Source organism: Saccopteryx leptura, chromosome 3 (genome assembly GCF_036850995.1).
Source record: "Saccopteryx leptura isolate mSacLep1 chromosome 3, mSacLep1_pri_phased_curated, whole genome shotgun sequence".
In the NCBI taxonomy this organism is placed as follows: Eukaryota; Metazoa; Chordata; class Mammalia; order Chiroptera; family Emballonuridae; genus Saccopteryx; species Saccopteryx leptura.
The window spans coordinates 233,559,303-233,579,757 of NC_089505.1; the positions used below are offsets into that span (position 1 = coordinate 233,559,303).

The 20,455-nt window shown below is 39.4% G+C and overlaps 1 protein-coding gene and 1 non-coding gene across 5 annotated transcripts in view; one reads left to right on the forward strand and one right to left on the reverse strand.

The window, feature by feature from the left end:
- The window catches only part of CTNNA2 (catenin alpha 2), a 1,214,276-nt gene that overhangs the window by 117,840 nt on the left and 1,075,981 nt on the right, over positions 1-20,455 (forward strand). The window lies entirely within an intron of this gene.
- On the reverse strand, positions 12,940-13,044 carry LOC136402028 (U6 spliceosomal RNA). Its single transcript, XR_010750931.1, has one exon. It is a non-coding gene; the product is annotated as a U6 spliceosomal RNA (small nuclear RNA).

Below are 20,455 nucleotides of genomic sequence, written 5' to 3' on the forward strand. Positions count from 1 at the left end.
ATTATGTACTATGGTTAAAACAAACATGTAACCACAAGAGCTCCTTCAGAATAGCAAAGTCTTGTTTTACTCTTCTCTAGTCTTCAGAATTAATCAATTTCAGTATTTAATAAATGATTAGTGATTCAGTGGCTGGAATTTCTTTCATTTTTTTAAATATTATTTTATGAAAATCCCCATGTCTATTCCTCCTTTTTATATTCTGAACCTTTCCTTCTTTCCGGTTGGATGCATCAGACTGTGAAAACACCACACGGAAAGAATGTAACCTCTTGGAATATATTAACAGCTCTTTAAAAAAGGAAAGAGAATTTATTCAATGATGCTTTAAACTGTGATGAAAATATGGATGTTTGATAAATGACATTTTCCACATCCCTTCTAGCAAACAAACAAAACAGAACAAACATTATCCAAATAATAATGATAAGAAAATGTTATTTTTTCAACTGATGGATTAGTTAGGGAAGCTAAATGCTTAAACAAATATTCATTCTCTCACCCCTCATTTCAGTTTATTTCAGTGCAAGTGGAGTTGGGCATGGCATCTCTATTTGGACGGCTGTTTATCTGAGTGATTCAGAGACCTAGACTCTCTGTGTCAGGGCTCAGCCACCCCAGGGCCCTGGAGTCCTTCCTTTCTAGACTCCCAGATGCAAGAGAGAGAGGATGGAGATTTTTAGTAACCAAGACTAGAAGATATCTCACTCTCACTCATATATAAACTAAAAAAAGAATCCTTAAATGGTAGAAGGAAACTAATTTTTTAATGAGGCATTATTCTTTCTCACAATAGCATTTTTAACTGCTTACTAATTCTGTAACTCCTCCACGATTGACTAATATGCTAGGGCTAACACTAGAATTCAATATATATATTGTAGAACCATCTTACTAGATTTTTATTGTTTTAAAATAAACCTTTTAGGGGTGAATGTAGGAGATGGGTGTTCATGAATCATAGTCTATCAGCCTTTTGTGGTTGCTTGAAAGAAAAGCCTTTGTTCTAGAGCTAATAGTAATATGCTAGCTCTTGTATACTAAGAGCATTTTCTGAACCTTGTGGGTATACTTGACATTTTTCTGATGGTGGTGAGAAATTCGAGCTCGCCCATTTCCTGTGTGATTGTGACTATTGCATTTCGTGGGAGGCTCGCTAGCGTGATTCATGCAGTCTTGAGCATATACACCTACAAGAGCAAGTAGCCCAGGAAGGGCTTAAGCCAGTGACTTAGAAATGGGCACAATGAGTATGAGTAATTAATATCCTCCTGTGTCCCGGGCTCTTGTAAGAGTCTCTCCTACCCTAGTTCATCCATATCTTCCATTTCAACTAAATGCCGATGAGAGCATCATTCTGAAATACCATAAGTGTAAAATTTGTGTGAAATCAGAAACAAAAATTATTATAATCACAACATATTTAGCAAGTTCTTCTCTATGTCTTTCTTAGATTGGGAAAATTATTAAAATTATTAGAATATACCTAGACCTTTAATCTTAAAGTAACTCATCTGCACTATGTAGACAAGCATGCAAAAAAAAATAGTACAGGTCTGTTCGTTTTATAAATAAACTTTGTTTTTATTCAAGAAGAAGTTTTCATGATTGACACTAAATGGAAGAAAAGTAAAATCACTTTAAATTAAAAAATATGTAAAGGAACTGAAAGATTAAGTTCCCCACGATTTTACTTTGTTTTAAATTTTGCAGTATATAAAGGATGTGAGAGCTTGGACATAAAATGCACAAATCTGTTGTCTCAGACCCATTTTTATAGTATCACCACCTTCATCAGCTGTGAAAGAATTCTTGAGTTATACGGAACATTCTCTCTGTTTCTCTCTCTGCCCCCCCCCACTTTGTTTTCCTTCTTCTGTTTTTCAGGGAAACTCACAAAGTGTGTTTTAATATTTTCCATAACAAGTGTGAAGGAGGCTCCAAACAAATCATGTTTAAAAAAACCCACACCATTATTCCCTGATTTCTGGGGAAGGGTAGACAGTTTTAAACAGAAACAAGACAGAGATTGGAAATTCAGTTGAATATGAAAATAGCTATATTCATTAAGGAGAGCTATGCAAACCTGTAAATTTGGATAGTAAGGAAAGATATTTGAATTTCAGTAGGCTTTTTTCCTCTAAAGTTAGCAAATATCTCACCTTCTAAAATTACTTCAATTGTGATTCACCACACTAAGTGTGTAATTTAAATTGAAGAATGTTTACCAGGTGAGGGAAGTTGATGAAATGAGCCAGAAGAAGCATTTGGAAAATGCGCAAAGAAGAGTAATTGAGGGAACACGCTGCAATTTAGATGATATTTTAGGAAAGGTATTGTGGGGAGGATTTCAGTCAGGTAGACGCTGCTGGTTCAAGACTAACCTGGAGAAGCTAAGTCACCAGGATGTTTTTGGTGATGAGCATTTATTCATTCATTCATGCAAAAAATATTGTTAATATTTATTGCAATCCTATTGTGCTTTGGCTTCTGCATCTGATCCTGGGAGAATATGTGCTGGGAACACAGTTTCTGTACTCATAGAGCTTAGAGAAAGTGGGAGAGAAGTAAGTCATAATTAACTACAGTAGAGTGTAACATGGAGCGTTACTGTGGGGCGTGTGTGTGGGGAGGGGAAAGGGATTTCTGGCCTGGGCATGGGGTTAGCTACATGGCCTTTGTTCTTGCTTCAGGGGCCAGGTTTGCATGCGGTTATGGTGGAGCATAGTTATTGGTCTTATGGCAATAAGTACCAGCTGCACTGAGAATATACACTGTGCACAACAATTATGGAATAGTACAAAATGAATATAAAGTGATAAAATTTCCCCTAATTTTTGTGAGCAGAATAGTAACATTCCTCAATTCATTCCAGGTAAGACACACACAAGTAGTACAAACCAAGTCCAGAAGGATTTGGAAGAGTCTGCAAATTGATATGTTTGTAGAGACATTTTATAATTCTTTAGAATAGAATAGAATAGAATAGAATAGAACAGAACAGAATAGAATAGGAAAAGGAAGGAAAGACCTTTAAGTAAATTCAGCACTGCTAGAGTTTAACCATTGGTGACATGATTATGAAATGAAATATATAGAAAGAGAGAGGAGAGATTCTTTGATCACATAATTGAGGCTCAATGTGTGCTTGATAAATGAGTAATGAATTGTGATATGATAATCACTATAACTGAGAGCTAGAAGATTATGGCTCTTAATAGTTGTAAATAAGACACACCTTTTAAAAACTGTATTTGTGTTTTCTTACTGAGAGGGTTAGTTCGTATTAGTTAGCTATGAAATCAATATATTGGGGACTGATGAATATTAAACAATAAAATAAAATAAAAAGAGAATATGGGAAAGTAGGTGTTGTGAAACATTTACTTTGAGTATATAGGTATGTATTTGTGTGGCCTCGGGGGAGATGGAAAATGGGAAAATGTATTTATTACTGTGGGTTGGTGTCCAAGAGGCCTGTAAGTCACTGTGGTGGAGAGTCAGTCGGTTCCTGAGCATGTGCCCTGATGTGGAGGACCTTGGAGAAGTAGGAGGAGTCCAGGACCGGACACACTGGTGTTCTTGCTCCTGAGCCTAAAGTACCATATTTCTCCATGTATAAGACACTCCCATGTATAAGACGCACCTTAATTTTGGGGCCCCAAATTTGAAAAAAATGTATTACATAAAGTTATTGAACTCAAGTTTTATTCATCATAAAATTCATACAACTCCTCATCACTGTCAAAACTTGCATCCATTAGCTTGTCCTCATCTGTGTCTGATGATGAATCACTGTCTTCACATATTGCCTCATCCTCAGTTCCATCTATGGCATTTGAAATGTGCCATCTTATACAACCACTGCATAAGATGCACCCAGTTTTTAGACCCCAAATTTTTCGGAAAAAAAAATGTGTCTTATACATGGGGATATACGGTAAATATCACAGGCATCTGGTCCAAGGAAACTGAGGACTATGATGACAATGCTGACACCATGCCTTCACTTTCAAGGTGACGAAAACCTCTCTTCTGGTGCTTCCTTGGTGTTGTCATACAGACAAATTGAGAGCAGTGGTTATCTCAGTGTAGGTATTTGCCCTTTACACTTGGTTAATTAATGAACTGAAGTCCCCAATTATGGAACCTTCAGAGATTTTCTTTTTTGCCCTCTGGCAGGTTGGGAGATGTCTGGGCTTTTTGCATGAGATCTGTATTCTTTCTGACCCAGTTCGGGGAATTAGAGAATGCGTGGTTGTGGGGGGGTGTTAGGAGGGACATTTGACTAGTTGTCTGCTTCATCTGCTTTGATTAAATAGTGAGAAAAAAATCTCCTAAGAGATCTATGACCTGTTTTCTGTCTGTTAGCCAGAAGGTTCATCTCAGCAGTCACTTCTTCAAGCAGCATTTCCTGCAGGACAGTAAGTGGTCCTTATGAGGTAGCCCTCACATCTTTGGTTGTAATAAGATGTACTTTGTGCTCAAGTACAGAAAATCACGTAGGGGAAGCAACAATCCCAGAGCAGGGACTTCTGGTGAGGCTTTTCAGAACAAGTAGCGTGCAAATTTGATGTCCAACCTTAATGAGAAGTTAGCCCAGGGAGTGGAGTAATTTGTTAAGTGATATACTTTTTCTCCAGTGGAATTATTCTCCTGTAGCACTTAGAGAACCTCTGACTTACTTTTCTGGACCTTTATCAACTTTTTTTTATTGATTTTATTTTCTTTGACTTTATAGTATTATTTCCATTCCTTTAGGGTTTTTTTTTTTTCCACTAGCTTTTACTCTGTCATAGGCAGTGGCTTTCTCCTCTTTCCCACTCTTCGCACTGGCGCCCTTCAGACAGAAACCTAACAACTCTGCCTTAAGCGTAGTAGTGCGAATGGTGAAAGATATAATAAAAATTGATGTAAGCTGACCGTTGGTCTGCTGAAAAGGCCACATTTATTTCCTTTTGCACTGAGAATAAAGTCCAGATACTTGCCCTTGGCCCAGTGCCCTTTGATGACCTGTCCCCCTTCATTGTTCTCAAATTCCATCTCACCTTCACGCTTCCTCTGGGCCCCAGTCACACTGGCTTTATGGTGGCCCAGATATTATGAGAACAAAAGATAGTAAGAGTCACGAGAATCATGTTTTATAAATTTTATCACTGAGATAAACTACTGGAAGTTGAATTTCAGAGATAAAAGGTATGAAAATTAAAGTTTTGAATTCAAAAGCTATAGTGCTCACTTTCCATCAAAAGAACTACCGGTGGCCCTGGCCAGTTAGCTCAGTGGTAGAGTGTCGGCCTGGCATGCGGGAGTCCCGGGTTCAATTCTCGGCCAGGGCACATAGGAGAGGCGCCCATCTGCTTCTCCACCTCTCCCCCTCTCCTTCCTCTCTGTCTCTCTCTTCCCCTCCCGCAGCCAAGGCTCCATTGGAGCAAAGTTGGTCCGGGCACTGGGGATGGCTCTGTGGCCTCTGCCTCAGGTGCTAGAATGGCTCTGATTGCAGCAGAGCGACGCCCCAGATGGGTAGAGCATCGCCCCCTGGTGGGCATTCCCGGTGGATCCCAGTCGGGTGCATGCGGGAGTCTGTCTGACTGCCTCCCGTTTCCAGCTTCAGAAAAATACAAAAAAACCCAAAAAACTACCTGTGCAGAAGACTAAAGAGTACTTGCGTCTTGACTGTGCACTGGTGCTTTTTCAGGTGTTTTGATCTTAAAAACGTTTTGGTGATCTTTTTTTTAATTTTTATTTTTAAAGAGACAAAGACAAGGACAGACAGACAGAAAGGGAGAGAGATGAGAAACATCAACTCATAGTTGCATCACTTTATTTGTTCATTAATTACTTTCTCATACGTGCCTTGACTTCGGGGCTCCAGCTGAGCCAGTGACCCCTTGCTCAAGCCAGTGACCTTTGGGCTCAAGCCAGCAACCATGGGGTCATGTCTATGATCCCACACTCAAGGTGGCCATCTGTGCTCAAGCTGGTGAGCCTGCACTCAAGCCGGCAATCTCGGGGTTTTGAACCTGGGTCTTCAGAATCCCAGGTCAACGCTCAATCTACTGTGCCACTGCCTGGTCAGGCTTGATGATCTCTTTTAACATTAGAAGAACCTAGCTTTGAGTTGATCATGGGAATGATACAAGAGGTTGGGGTGAAGTAGAATGGGACCAGGTGCTGGAGGCATCAGTGATCTGGATGAATTAAACCCCCATTTCCCGGTAGAGGACAGAGGTTGGAAAGGCGCTGAAGAAAACCGTACTGGGCATCTACTTGTGTGGGTGTATTAATCATATTTTTTTAGTTTCTTATGTTTTATAACATTTTGACATCTCGGTGCTTTGCTAGTCCTGGAGGTACTGCACCTCCCAGGTCTAGCTAATTCTTAAAGATAGCAAACAACATACCTGGGAGCATTCTTTTTGTATGTAATTCAAACAATTCAAAGCTTATATCTACAACCACCTCCTTTACCTAACTCTCACATCAAACCAGTATTTCTCCTGTCCTAAATCACCCTGAGCCAGGTACCAGAAAACTAAGGATCACCCCTATATTTCAGAGTCCACTGTAACTATTCAGACTATCCCATCCTAAATGTACTCAGGCTTACCTGTCCTGCCTCAGCCATTCTTGCCCCTGGAAATCAGTGAAGGCTCTGGGCCTTACTGTATTTCTGCCTCCTGACTCGGATGTTTCCCCACGTAGCCCTGCAATGCATGTCATGCGTCCTCTTGGGGACTGTGAATAATAAATTTTTCAATAGTATGACCTCTCCATGTCAGAACTCAGTCACCTTTGTGAGTTCATTTCCAGGCACACTTACAGCAATGAGGAGACACTGTATATTTCTAACCACAAAGAATTGGGCATGAAAATTAAAATAACCTACCATGCAACTATTTAAACACAGAAACACAATAATGTTGAAAACAGATCTATAATGTAAAAGAAATAACAAGCAAAACAGGTTGTTTAAAGAATGTACACGCTGGTCCTAATTTTAAAGAAAAGCTTTTTGTGTAAAATGGTCTGGCATGAAATATACCAAAGTGTATGCAGTGTGTGAGTGGAATTTGAGTTAATTTTTCTGTCTATATTTCATAATTTTTCTCCGATTATTATGAACAATTTTCTGTAATTCAAAGTCTAAGTTAGGAGTGGCATCACTACCTGACTTGCCTCTCTGGGCATTGGAACCTTGGATGTGATGGTGACACAGGGGCCACTGATTCCAGGTACACGTATCCAACAGTGCTGTGTGGGTGGGCATTCGGCTGCTTCTACAACCAGAAAATTATATATATATATATATATATTTATATTTTTTAAATGGATGAGCTTGTCTCCAAACTGAGAATTATGTATATTTTATGCACACATTAAAAGATAAAGTCTGAGTAATTTATAGCGTATTTGGTTTGGATAACAATTTCCACTTCTTCTCTTCTGAAAATGGGTTAGGACCCTCCACTGCATGTGCTGTGGACCTGGCTGTGTTCTGTTTGAGCTGTGGAACCCTGTTTTGGGTGTACCACGGCAGGGTTTTTGTTTTGTTTTTTTGTTTTTCTTTTGCATTTTATCAGGGTCCTTGGGATCTCTGGTGTGTTTTCTCAGCATCCCTCTGAGCACTCATTTTGGTGGTTTCTCTTTTCTCCCATCTGCTGAGCTCATAGTGCTGTCTACTTTATGTGTTGAACCCTAACTTTGCTCTGATGTGTCTGTTCATTCAAATGTCCACTTACGTAGTTCTGCGTGTGTTCCTTCTGCCAGCTGCATGCTTGTTAGGTAGGATCTGTGTCCTGTAGACCCACAGAGGGACATTTTACATTGCTTTTGTGTGGGTAAGGTCATTTATACTTGGACTCCAGGCTGAAGTGATTTGGCCCCTGCTCAGCATCACAGAACCACTGTACATCTCCCAGGAAGGACCTTAGCAATGTCTGCTGTTTAAACCAGGGGGTTGGTACATACCAAACGTTTTTGTATACCCTGTGCCAACATTTTAGATAGTGGAAAAGTTGATGGCACTTTTTTCTTGAAAATTTAAGAGAGCTTTAGGTGGTTTTGTTCTAGAAATATACAAGAAATTCCAACTCTCAAAAAACACGAATGGATTTAGTGAACTAAGAAAATACTTGGGACTTACGAAGTTCAGAGCCTCCTAATGCTATTCTCTTACTGCCTGGTATACTGTCCAAAGTAGGAAAAAACAATGGCTCAAATCTGAAAAACTAAAGTGCTGGTTGCTTTTTTTCTAAAATGGCTCATTTTCTGAATCACCTAGTCCTTCCTCCACCTGATCTTACCTGAAATGGTGTCTCAGCTGATTTTTCTAGTTGTTAGTTTTGCAGTCCCTTGGTTGAAATAACAATTTTAGGTAAATTCTGATTTCTTGAACATATGATGTATTCCACTGAGGATAGATTTGTTTTATATGCCTTAAACTGTAATCCACGTATCTTTAAACCTTAATTTTAATGTTTCAGCATGTTTCAGCTGACTGTATAGTTAAGGGTGTATGCTTCCTGATGGTGAAATAGTTGCAGTAGTTCAGATGCATGTGTTTTTGCTCAAATTTAGATCTCTATATAAGGCTAAATTAGTTCTTTCCAATAAACTATTTTAAGGTCTTTTTTTATTAAAGCGGGAATTAGAATAATTATTAGTATTTATAAAATACCACTTAGTATAGAAGTAACTCCAAAGAAATTATTATCACTCTAAAAATGAGAGTACAAAGCACTTAAAAATGCATGAGTATAAAATAAAATATGCTTCAATAAAAATTATGTGCAAAGCCAACTTATTTTAGAACAGAACTTAGAATGTTATGTTTCCATCCAAACACATCCCTGAATAAAAAAATTCTAATTTAAGAAAAACATCCCTCAAGATGAGGATATATTTCCTCTTAATGGGTCAACAAATCTCTCATTAGGATTAACAGAGTGTTTAGTACAGCGCTTCTATTTTGTTGTTTACCTATGCTGGTAAATCCATCAAACTTGTGGTGGCAGGTGCAATATAAAAACCAATTCAGCCTGACCAGGTGGTGGTGCAGTGGATAGAACGTTGGCCTGGGACACTGAGGTCCCAGGTTCAAAACCCTGAGCGCAGGCTCATCCAGATTGAGTATGGGGGTTACCGGCTTGAGCGAGGGATCATAGGCATGACCCCATGGTCACTGGCTTGAGCTTAAAGGTTGCTAGCTTGAAGCCCACAATCGCTGGCTTAAGCAAGGAATCACTGGCTCTGCTGGAGTCCCCTACCCCAGTCAAGGCACATGTGAGAAAGCAACCAGTGAACAACTAAGGTGCTGCAACTATGACTTGATGCTTCTCATCTCTCTCCTTTCCTGTCTGTCTGTCTGTTCCTGTCTGTTCCTCTCTCTCTCTCTCTCTCTCTCTCTCTCTCTCTCTCTAAACACAAAATAAAACAAAACAAAACAATTCATGTGGCCCAAGACACAGCATACAGTTAAGGTAAGGGTTATTATAGTAAGCATGAGTAGTATTTTCCAAAAGGATTACTATTAGTACTTTGGATGAGGTATCTTTTGCATTGTGAGACTTTAACCCTTTATAACATTCAGTAACCCTGTCCCTGTAGGTCTTCACAATGATTGGGACAACCAAAATGGCCTCTGCAAAATATTATCTGAGTGATACCACCTCTAGTTAAGATCTACTGGTATAGAGTAGGGGCTGGCAAACTTTTTCTGTAGAGGCCAGATACTATATATTTTCAGGTATAGGCCATACAGTTTCTGTCACAACTACTCAACTCTGCTTTTGTAGTAGGAAGGCAGCCATAGACAATACAGAGAGGAATGGTGTGTCCTAATAATACTTTATTGGCAAGAGCAGAAGGTGGGCAGATTTAGCCTGTGAGATGTAGTTAATTGACCACTTCATGTGTAATCACCAATACCAATTTCAACACAAGTGATGCTTTTTGAAAGTAGGCAGTAGCGTTATGTCAGTTAGGAAGGTTTTGACTGCAAATAATATAAGATCGTATTTCTAAGCATACCTTGTTGTAGGGCACTTCATAGGTGTTGCATTTTTTACAAGCTGAAGGCAAGACCCTTCACCACCAAAAATACTCTGATTTGCTTTATTATATTCTGGATCCGAACCTTCAATATCTTTGCAAAATGCCTGTACTGTTTGGAAAACCAGGCTGGTTTCAGTCTTGGCTAAATGAGTATATTATTGTCATAAAAGACCAAAGTACCTTTCCTTCTTCTCTGCTGTCCTCTGCTGTTGTCATTATCTCCTCTCATTGTCACATATGGACACAGCAGTGTCACATGTCATTACAGTCTTGCATAGGAGACAGTAACATGTCTGTCTATTTTGCAGGAAAACCTTTCCCAGAACTCCCCTGCTGACATGTTGTCAGATCTTATTTGGGGACAAACCAAAACTTGAACTAAGAAATGCCAAAGCGGAAATTCCAATCATGTAGAATTGGACAAAACTGCCATAGAATAATTATGATTCTCTTTCTTGGGCTGGAGAAAGATCCAGCCCTAACCCAATCCTGTGAGTACACAATATCTGAATAAATTGAGATGGTTTTTAAAAGAAAGTGCAGCAGGCTTTGAGGGGTTAGTGGAGGAAGGTGTCTGTGCAATGCAGTATTTTTCATATTATGTTATACTTTAAATGTAATTCTGTCTTTGATGCTATTTGAAGCCATTAATTTTCCTCTGTTTCCCACTTAGTCAAAGCAAACATTTCATGCATTGCTGTCTGTGGTCAGAGTCAAGGTGGAGTGTAGACCGAGGTTCTACCCCAACTGATTCCAGGTTGTCTCCTTTCAGTATTGCAGAGCCAGAGTCGAGCATGCCTTCTTCCTGGCATTCTGAATAATGCCAGTGTGTGAAAGATAGCATTTAAATTTGGTTAACAAAGATCACTTGGCAGTCCTTAAGGAAACTGATGCCATTATACCTAGTCAGTATATCATGCTTTGTATTATAAAAAGTGAAAGTCATCTGTTGAAAAGCATTCACATTGAAATACTGTAATTTTAGTGCGAAAGAGATTAGAGAAGTCCATCTGGTTCTTTCGGGGTACTGCCCCTCAATTTCAGATGAAGCAAGCGATTTTCCAAGAGCATCATTTGTGTGGCTGGGAAGTGGAGATACAAACAGACGCTGGTTTTCCCCCTTCATGTGTGGTGTTCCCTGAGCTGTGTCATGGATTCCTGCAGCAAGGTGCCTGCTCGAAAGAACTGGTGCTTGTCAGTACAGATGGCTCTAAGTCAAGTTCTGAATTTTTTCCTGGCACGCTGAATTTTGAGCTCTTTAAGCTTCAGTACTGGGTTGAACAAATACATTGATATGCACCCATATTTAGTGACTTTTGAAGAATGACATTGCAATATTTTGTGGGTAAATTTGTTCAAGGGACTTTGGTTCCTATCTTCCTCATATCCCATCAGCTCGGAAATGGCTGCCTGTTTTATGCCTGTGTTTATTCAAAAAATATTAAATTTCTAGTCCTGACTTCAAGGAGATCACACTCTAGTGAGAAAGGGATCAGAGAATGAACGATTAAAATAGTGTGTGATTTACAGATAACAGAGGACATACAGTGTGCTCTGAGAGCAAAGGTGGGTCTGAGCAGGTCAAGAAATGATGCCTCAGTTAAGTCTCAAAGGATAATTAATAATAAGTCAAGTACAGAAAACAGGGAAAGAGATTCCCAGTAGAGAGAGAGACAGGGGCAGAGGCTTACAGGCATCAGAGAATATGGAAATTTGGAGAACAGCTGGCAGTTCACGAAATCTAGAGTTCACAAGGACTTAGGATGCAAGGTGGATGATTGCTGAACAATAAGTCTATTCAGGAGGGTGGTAAACATAGTTGCAACTTTATTCTTAGGCAGTGGGAGTCGTTAGAGACTCTCAACAGAGTGACATGGTATAATTCATACTTCAGAAAACCCACCAAGGCTGCCTGCAGAATAGAGGAAGGAATAAAGGGGGCTTGAACCTGAAGACAGATAACCAGTCAAGGTGCTTCAGTAATCTAAGGAAGAAATGATGAGAGCCTTGATTAAGACAATGTTGATAAGAGAAGAAAAGAATTCACATTTTTGAAATACTGGAGATAGAATTGGTAAGAACTGATGAGACTTTCCATGAAGGATGTAAGAGAAAGGAAAGAAAAAAATGACACCTGCATTTCTGACAGGGCTTGATAGTGCTTCTGTTCATTGACTGATTAATAGAGGAGTTGAACCAATTTGGGGTGAAATATGATGATTTCACTTTCAAGCATGTTGATTTGAAGTGTTTGGAAATTTAGTAAATGGTTGCATATAGGGAGATGGAATTGAGGCAGGATCTCTGGGTTAGAGAATTAGATTTGGGAGTTTTCAGCGTAATACAAGCCATTGACATGTAGGAGACTACCCAGAGACTATGTATAGAGCAGGAAGAGACAAGGGACAATGATGGCGTTTAGAGTACCAATGTAAAGGACATGGGTATAGAAGAGGAGGCCACCAGGAAGACATAAGAATAGGATGCTGAGAGGGTATAGGAAGACCAGGAGAGAATGATATCCTTAAAGCCAAGGATGTAGAACAATGTCAATATTGTCAAATACCACTGAGATGTCAAACAAGATAAGTGAAAAGGGGCCACTGGGTATTTTGAGCTGATATATTCATTATTTTTTAGATATGGAATATGTGATCATTATATAAGTTGAGTATATATGCATATATGCACGAACATATATAAATACATAAGGTGAAAAACATACATATATAATTATGTATAATTTAAAAATTGACCTAAATCCCACCACCCAGCTTAACTACCATCAAATTTTTTATATATAGCTTTCCAGACTTTTTCTATATGCAAATATAGTCTCTATTTAGATATATGTCTATTTATAACAAAATGAGTTTCTGCTACAAAAATATGAGACACTGCATGCATTTGCTTGTCATTCTTTCCCAGAGACCGTGATGATCTTCTCTCAATATCTTCCCAATTTTAGTACATATTCTGGTGAAGCATATGGTGTCCACTGAGTTAGGCACCTAGGAGATCATTCGTAACTTTGCAAGGCTAATTTCAGTGGAATGGAGAAGGCAGCAGCCAGATTGTGGTGGGATGGGGAACGGGTAAGGAAATAAAGTGAGCATTATAGACCACCCTTCCAGAAGCCACAGTGAAGCGGAAGAGAAGTCGAGGATCTCAAGAGAGGAGCCGGAAGAAGAGGGTTTTTTTTTGTTTGTTTGTTTGTTTGCTCTTGTATTTTCATTTTGTAGTTGGACAAGACTGTCCTCTGACTAGAAGGAGCCAGGAAAGGGGGAGAAATTGAGGACACAAAGAAGAGGCTGTGATTGATGGAGTGGGACAGGAGGAAGCAGAAAGAGTGGGGAGTAGGAAAGAGGAACTGAGCTCCATTTTCAATAAGACAAAAAGGATGGAAGCGAGGTGGGGAAGGTTTTGATGTGTCTGTGGAGGGGTCACCTGACATGATTCTGGTCACCTCAGAGGGAATATAGCTCACGCCCACATTTATTTACTTATTTGGTAAAGTTTTTTTTTAACTGCTTGAAACAAAGAAGTGCAATATTGAATGAGCTGCATTATCTTTCCACATGTATCTTGAGAGTGGTGCCTAGAGAGGCAGGTTAGAAAGGTCTGTTCTTCCCTGACAGGCTGAGAGGCCAGGAACAATCCCCAGTGCTTCAGTTACTAAACAATCCATTAGGGATTTATTAGCCACGCATTTCTCTGAAGCTGCTTGAAGCTGTATATTTTCTTAACTCACCTGCCCCCTGAGACTCACTTTCTGCGCAATAGGGTCTTTAACTTAGGAAAGTTGCATTGCATGCTGGGTCTGATCTTAGTTGAATTCCATTAACTTTGGTAAACTGACTCAACAGCCTTACGCTTTAGTTCCCTTACATATAATATAATAATACGCTTTAGCCAGTGACCAGGAGTGTTCTGTGAAATCTTTGTTGTTGTGAATGTAAATATCATGAAGTATTATAGATGCAAAGGACTACAACCCTGAGAGAGTTAACAGAGCCCCATTTGCATTTTCTAAATGCCATGGTACATATTATTTTTGTTTTTATAAAAATATATATCGCCTGAGGTTTTTTCTGGCCCATAAGCCTAAAATTAACTGCCATAGAAGAGCTGAAGGAAACCTGGGTTATTGTGTCCCTTTTCCACATATGACTTTTTTATATCAACAAGCCTAATAAGACAACTTACCAGAGGGCCTGTTTGCTGAGTACCACTGGTGCCGAAATATCAGTCTTCACTATAGAAGCCTTCTAGACAAATATAATTGCTATAATGCACTATGATCTTCCAAATCTGGTAATTGAGTTGGAAAGGGCAAGGATAACACAATACAAGCAAATCATCTCGCATTTACTGGAGCTGCGACCAGACGCGTAGTAGTACCTGTACACATTCGATGCCATGAATAAGCCACTTTATGGTAGGAAACTGAAAGAGGCAGGAATATTAGGTTTATATTATTTCTCTGTGAGTTTCTGTGACTTACTTCCTTATTGACTCACCAGCATGTGTATGGATTTAACATTGAATTTTAAATAAAATACAATAACCCAGTAGAGCTTGCTTAAAAAATACAAGTCCTTAAGTTCTATGTATTATAATCACTAACAATTTAAAATAGCTCTTACCTAAATATCTGCTTTTATTTCTTTATATTATATCTTAATATTAAGATTACTTTGTCATCTTGGCCCTGGCCAGTTAGTTCAGCAGTAGAGCGTCAGCCTAAAGTGTGGAAGTCCTTGGTTCAATTCCCGGGCAGGGCCCACAGGAGAAGCGCCCATCTGCTTCTCTACCCTTTCCCCTCTCCTTTCTCTCTATCTCTTCCCGTCCCGCAGCCAAGGCTCCATTGGAGCAAAGTTGGCCCGGGCACTAAGGATAGCTCCATGGCCTCTGCCTCAGGTGCTAGAATGGCTTCAGTTGCAGTGGAGCGATGCCCCAGATGGGATGAGCATCACCCCCTGGTGGGCATGCCGGGTGGATCCTGGTCTGGCACATGCGGGAGTCTTTCTCTCTGATAGATTCCTAGAAATCAAAGGCCCCCACCAGTCTCAGCAGAGCTCACAAATGCCCCTCGCCCCTCACCTCTGGTTCCCCATCTGCCAACATGGCTTCTTACTCCTGAGCACTCTGCCTTCTCTCTGTTCTTCTCACTCTGCAAAAATGGCTTCTCTCTTTTTCCATACCATTATGGCTTCCACCTCTTTCTTCTTCTCCTTCTTGTTCCTTTTTAAAACTTTTCTGGCAGGAAAACTCTCCTCCAGCCAACATTAGCATAACAATGGCCATTCCCAAGCAGGAGGGTAATTAGTAATTTCACAGATCACATACCTTGCTGCCCAGTGCCATTTTTAACAATAAAAGTGAGCAAACTCAAATAACACAAATTTTACAAACTTATTTGCCCAACATTTGCCCCACTGTTCCCATCCCAGCTGAGCTCACTCTCTGCGCATACCTCTCTTAGTGCATTGTTTCTGCTTTTGCAAACTGATGAGTGAGACCAAGTCTTATCTCACTCTTCAGCATTAATGTTTTCCACAGCGCCTGCCTGGGCCTTGCACACATTGGGTGTTTAGTACAGTTCCAGTGAATGAATGAATGAATGCCTGGATAAATGGATAAAGGAAGAATTGGAGCATATGGGATTTGACTTCTCTGCTAGAATATTGAAGGTATTCTGAGGAAGGAAATCCACTTTTTGTTTTGTGTTTCGGGTAAGAGGCATTTGAAGAGGTACATTCTGACTTGAAAAATCTCTTGTCTGCATGAGAGCATTGCTGGTGAATTTTTAACTACAGTCAAATTGTGTGTGTGTGTCAGAGAGAGAGAGAGAGAGAGATTTTGAGGCTTGAACTTGGAAAAAAATCAAGTTCACGGGTACTCATAACCTTTTTACTAAATGCCCAGCACTGTGTTATTCATTGTGAAGGAGGCAGACTTCTTGTCCATGACTGTATTAGAGAGGACAAAATTTATATAAAGCAGATTGAGAACAACACAAGGCAATGTGTATTTAAATTAAATTTTATGTGGTAGTCATTCTAGATGGAATTCTGAAAAAGAAAAAGTGGGCATTGGGGAAAAAAGGCATTTTGGGTCAATGTGGAGATGAAAGGGTTCCTGGGAAGTCCTGTCGGGTGCCTTGCAGAGCTTGTGAAACTCTCTCAGAAAGTTCTGCATCTGGAACTTGGCAGTGAATCAGGTATCAAAGTAGACCTCGCTAGTTCGTTGAAGGAAGCCCCGGGTTACTTTTTCCTGAATAAAAAATGACACTAGGCCCTGGCCGGTTGGCTCAGCGGTAGAGCGTCGGCCTGGCGTGCGGGGGACCCGGGTTCGATTCCTGGCCAGGGCACATAGGAGAAGTGCCCATTTGCTTCTCCACTCCCCCTCCTTCCTCTCTGTCTCTCTCTTCCCCTCCCGCAGCCAAGGCTCCATTGGAGCAAAGATGGCCCGGGCGCTGGGGATGGCTCCTTGGCCTCTGCCCCAGGCGCTAGAGTGGCTCTGGTCGCAGCAGAGCGACGCCCCGGAGGGGCAGAGCATCGCCCCCTGGTGGGCAGAGCGTCGCCCCTGGTGGGCGTGCCGGGTGGGTCCCGGTCGGGCGCATGTGGGAGTCTGTCTGACTGTCTCTCCCTGTTTCCAGCTTCAGAAAAATACAAAAAAAAAAAAAAGACACTAATTTTTAAAACAAAATAAATAAAAATTAGTGATTCAGTTAGAATAAGTATTGAAACTGTATATATATATATATATATATATATATATATATATATATTTTAAAGTAAGTAAGTAAAAGAAACCTGAATATAAATTGCTTCTCTAAACCATATCAGAATACTTGTTTTCTAGTAAGTGCCAAGCAAGCAATACATCTAAAATTTGTCTGAAAAATAGTTTTAAAACTATTGCTTTCTAGAAAATGGATCCTAGTATTGAAAAAAGGCAAAAATTGATATTTGAAAAGCATTAGATATTGCGGTCATATTTTATATTAAGTAGTTAATCAAACATTTATGAAGGACTAAACGTCCTATTGTATTATACAGATAACAAAATAAAAACCCTGATTTGTGCCTTAATGAGTTTATAGTCCAGTGGGTAATGTAACAGTGAACGAGTTGACGGTAAAGTAACATCTTCTCTAACTGACCCTAAATCCGGTAGATTTAGGTAACGTTATGGGGAAGACACAGTGTGAGAATGTCAATATTTGGATATTGGAGGAGGAAAAGGAAGATGTCTCTGGTGGAGACTCTGAGAATTGGCATGAACCCTGTGTTATAATGTGGTCCAACCCTGCTTGAAGCAGAAGACTTGTTAAACTAAAAAGATCTAATAGATAAAGTCAGGAAGTTGAGAGCAAGCCTTCTTTTAAAGAAGACTTGGGACTTAAACTGCAGAAGAGAGTTAAGCAAGCCTCTTTTTCCCCTAGAAAAGATGTCCTTTAGATAAGTAGTTTGGACTGAATTATACTAAGGAGCTAAAGATAAAGAGAGCAATTTGGTGGTTATTTGCTTTAATCTGAATATGAAATATTGAGATTCTGTTGAAGAAAACAGTTATATAGTCATTGCATATGGAATTCTAATATACAGAAGGTTAGAAGGACACAGGCTAAATTAATTGCCAAAGAAGCTGTATTTCTATTAAATCATTTGAAATTACTTTTGGACTATAAAGATAATTCTCTAGAATATGTTGTTTGAAATATAAACGGCTTTTATTTTCAGCCTTTAAAATCTCTTCCCCAAGTCTGAATTTCATTGTTGCTGAAGGATAGCAGATAGGTAGAACAGTGTTAACCTTTGGCCAAATATATTTTGGAAAATTGGTCCTTGGTGGGATTTTGGAAACCTAACTGCACATAGAGTAAGCACTGCCTACCTGGTTCTCACTTATGTTCACATGCAAGGGGAAAACAAGACATAATTTGGGAGTTGATTGAGTCTGTTTATATTCCAAAATGAATTTAAATGATGAAGCTATGAATGTAGTGAAAAGCAAGGAAATGAATTTGACAGATACTAACTTTCATTTGGAATTTCAAATTACTAAATTTCTATTAACATTCTCCGGGAGTAGTGAGTTTCTATTAGGTTAGCACATAGTTTTAAATTTTATGAGTATGTTTTGTAAGTATAAAAACCCATTTCAGTAAGATATGGACATGGTTATTACTTTATTAATCAGCAAGCTCTAGGCTATGTATTATTTGTCTAAACTTGTCATCTTGAAAGTCTTCAGACTGTGGATACTCCTTTCTTTGGTGCAGTTTTGTTTATTTGAATAAAAGAAATAAGAGGCTTTGAAGATGATATAGTTTGATATGTATTTAATATGTGCTTTTTAAAAAATTAAGGTATTCTTTGGTAAGGTTTTATTCTTAGACATGAAGTATTATTGCAGTCTTCTGACATTAGTAGAATAATACTGTGTTCACAGTGCTTCTTTGGGTGTTTTGCTAAAAGGTATGGGTTTGCCATAGATAGAGCGCTTGCAGATATTTTGATTCTTGAGGATGGTGTTAAACTTTTCTTTCATAGTACCAGAGATAATTGCCCCACCCCTTTCCTCTGCAAATGACAAAGGACAGTTGTAAATTAAACATCAGTTTTGAATAAAAATGGTGATGGATCTTATAACTGCAACAGTAACTTGCATTTAGGTCACCTCTCAGTTCACTAAGCCAGGGCTTTGAATAGCTTTCTAGGACAGTGATGGATGACAGGCTGCCTTTTTACAGTCAACATAAGAGGAAGTGAGCTTAATTTCAGCAAAGTTATGGAGGAAAGTTAGAAGCAAGACTTACCTATAATGAGGCCACTAGGTGAGGCCATTTTTATACTCAGGGTACCATCGAGAAGACTGCTGAAAATCCCTTTCTCCCCCTCCATTATACCTCTTCTGCTGCACTAAGTCTATGGTGGGAGTCAGGTGTCCTTTACTCCCTAGGGATATCTGAAGGGTAATCAGAAGTTTTCTTTGCTGCCTTTATTTCTCCGTTTCTACTCCTGCCTGTGATGTCTACATTCACATATACTCTCAAGTATAGAACAAAACCCTCTTATAATAGGGTGCCTGAATATTACAGATACTTTTTTTATTAACAACAGAAGTTTACAAGTACTGTTGCACTTCAGACAAAATATTTGGAAGACTTATTTTTCTAGCTCTCACATAATTTCCACTTATTTAGGAACACATTTTCTTTGGAAACATTTGTTCTCTGTTAAGCAAGTATTTTTTTACCTCTGCTTTACATTCTTCACAGTGGTCACCACTGTGGCAGTGATACTAACAACAAAAGGGGTCCTTGCGGGAGCTGTGGGAACTTTGGAGTGGTTTGGGGCCCGTGCACCTGTGGTTTGAGAACCCGTGTGTGGTATTGATATGCGTTCTACTTCTCCATTGAGAAACACTGAAATGCATTGGATCCCCGAAAGGCATAAGGGACTTCCAGAAAGTAAAATAATAATAATTAGAATGATAATGTTACTAAAAGCAAGTTAGGCTGCCTACCATGACATGAAAAGCCAATATTTGCGACACAAGTGTTGGTAAAAAGGAAAGTTTATTCAAGTGCCGGCCATCTGAGAAGATGGGGGGACTCCTCTCCTCGAAAGCCCTTAACAGCTCAGATGCCTTGGCCAGGTTATATGGGGGCTAGGGGAATTCAGGTTGGGGAGAACTCTGATAGGGAGGGCAGATGTGACTTTTCTTATTTTCATGGCTGGCTGGACTTCCGTGATCTTCTGGCCTTGTAACTGAAACTTAAAACTAGCAAGTAATTTATATTACTTGAGTTTATAGTAGTTTATTAACTAGAGTTATTGTTCTTCTGAAACTGGTATCTCCAAATTCCTGTAGTCAGTTGTCCTCTTGTCCTTTTCTGAGAATCAAAGGTGCCTCAGAGTGATGGGAGTGAGTGGAGGGGGCTGAGGTGGAGTCATGACGTTTCCGCGTGGGTCCATTTTTCTCACTCTGATGTCATCTCCCAATGTGCATCCACCGGAGGGGAACAGGCCATTCAGCTGTAACGGGAACTTGGCCATAAGTGAAAGCACAGGCTTGATTATATACATACTTTTGGTTTGTTACAGAATACATCACTTTGATTACTAGATTGGTAATCTTAAATCATAGTTAAAGTTAGAGTAACAAGCTGCATTTTAAAAAACATTTACTAAGATTAACATGGGTAACTTTATATAAATTATTTTATAAGTTTACTTTATTAGTATATTCTTATTTTAATTTTATTCTATGGCTAGGCAGACTAATATCAATAATATGGCATCTTTATTCCCTGTTACAACTATTGTAAAAACAAGAGGTATTATTTTCACTGGTCCTGAGTCTCTAAAGAGCTGTTGTGTATCAT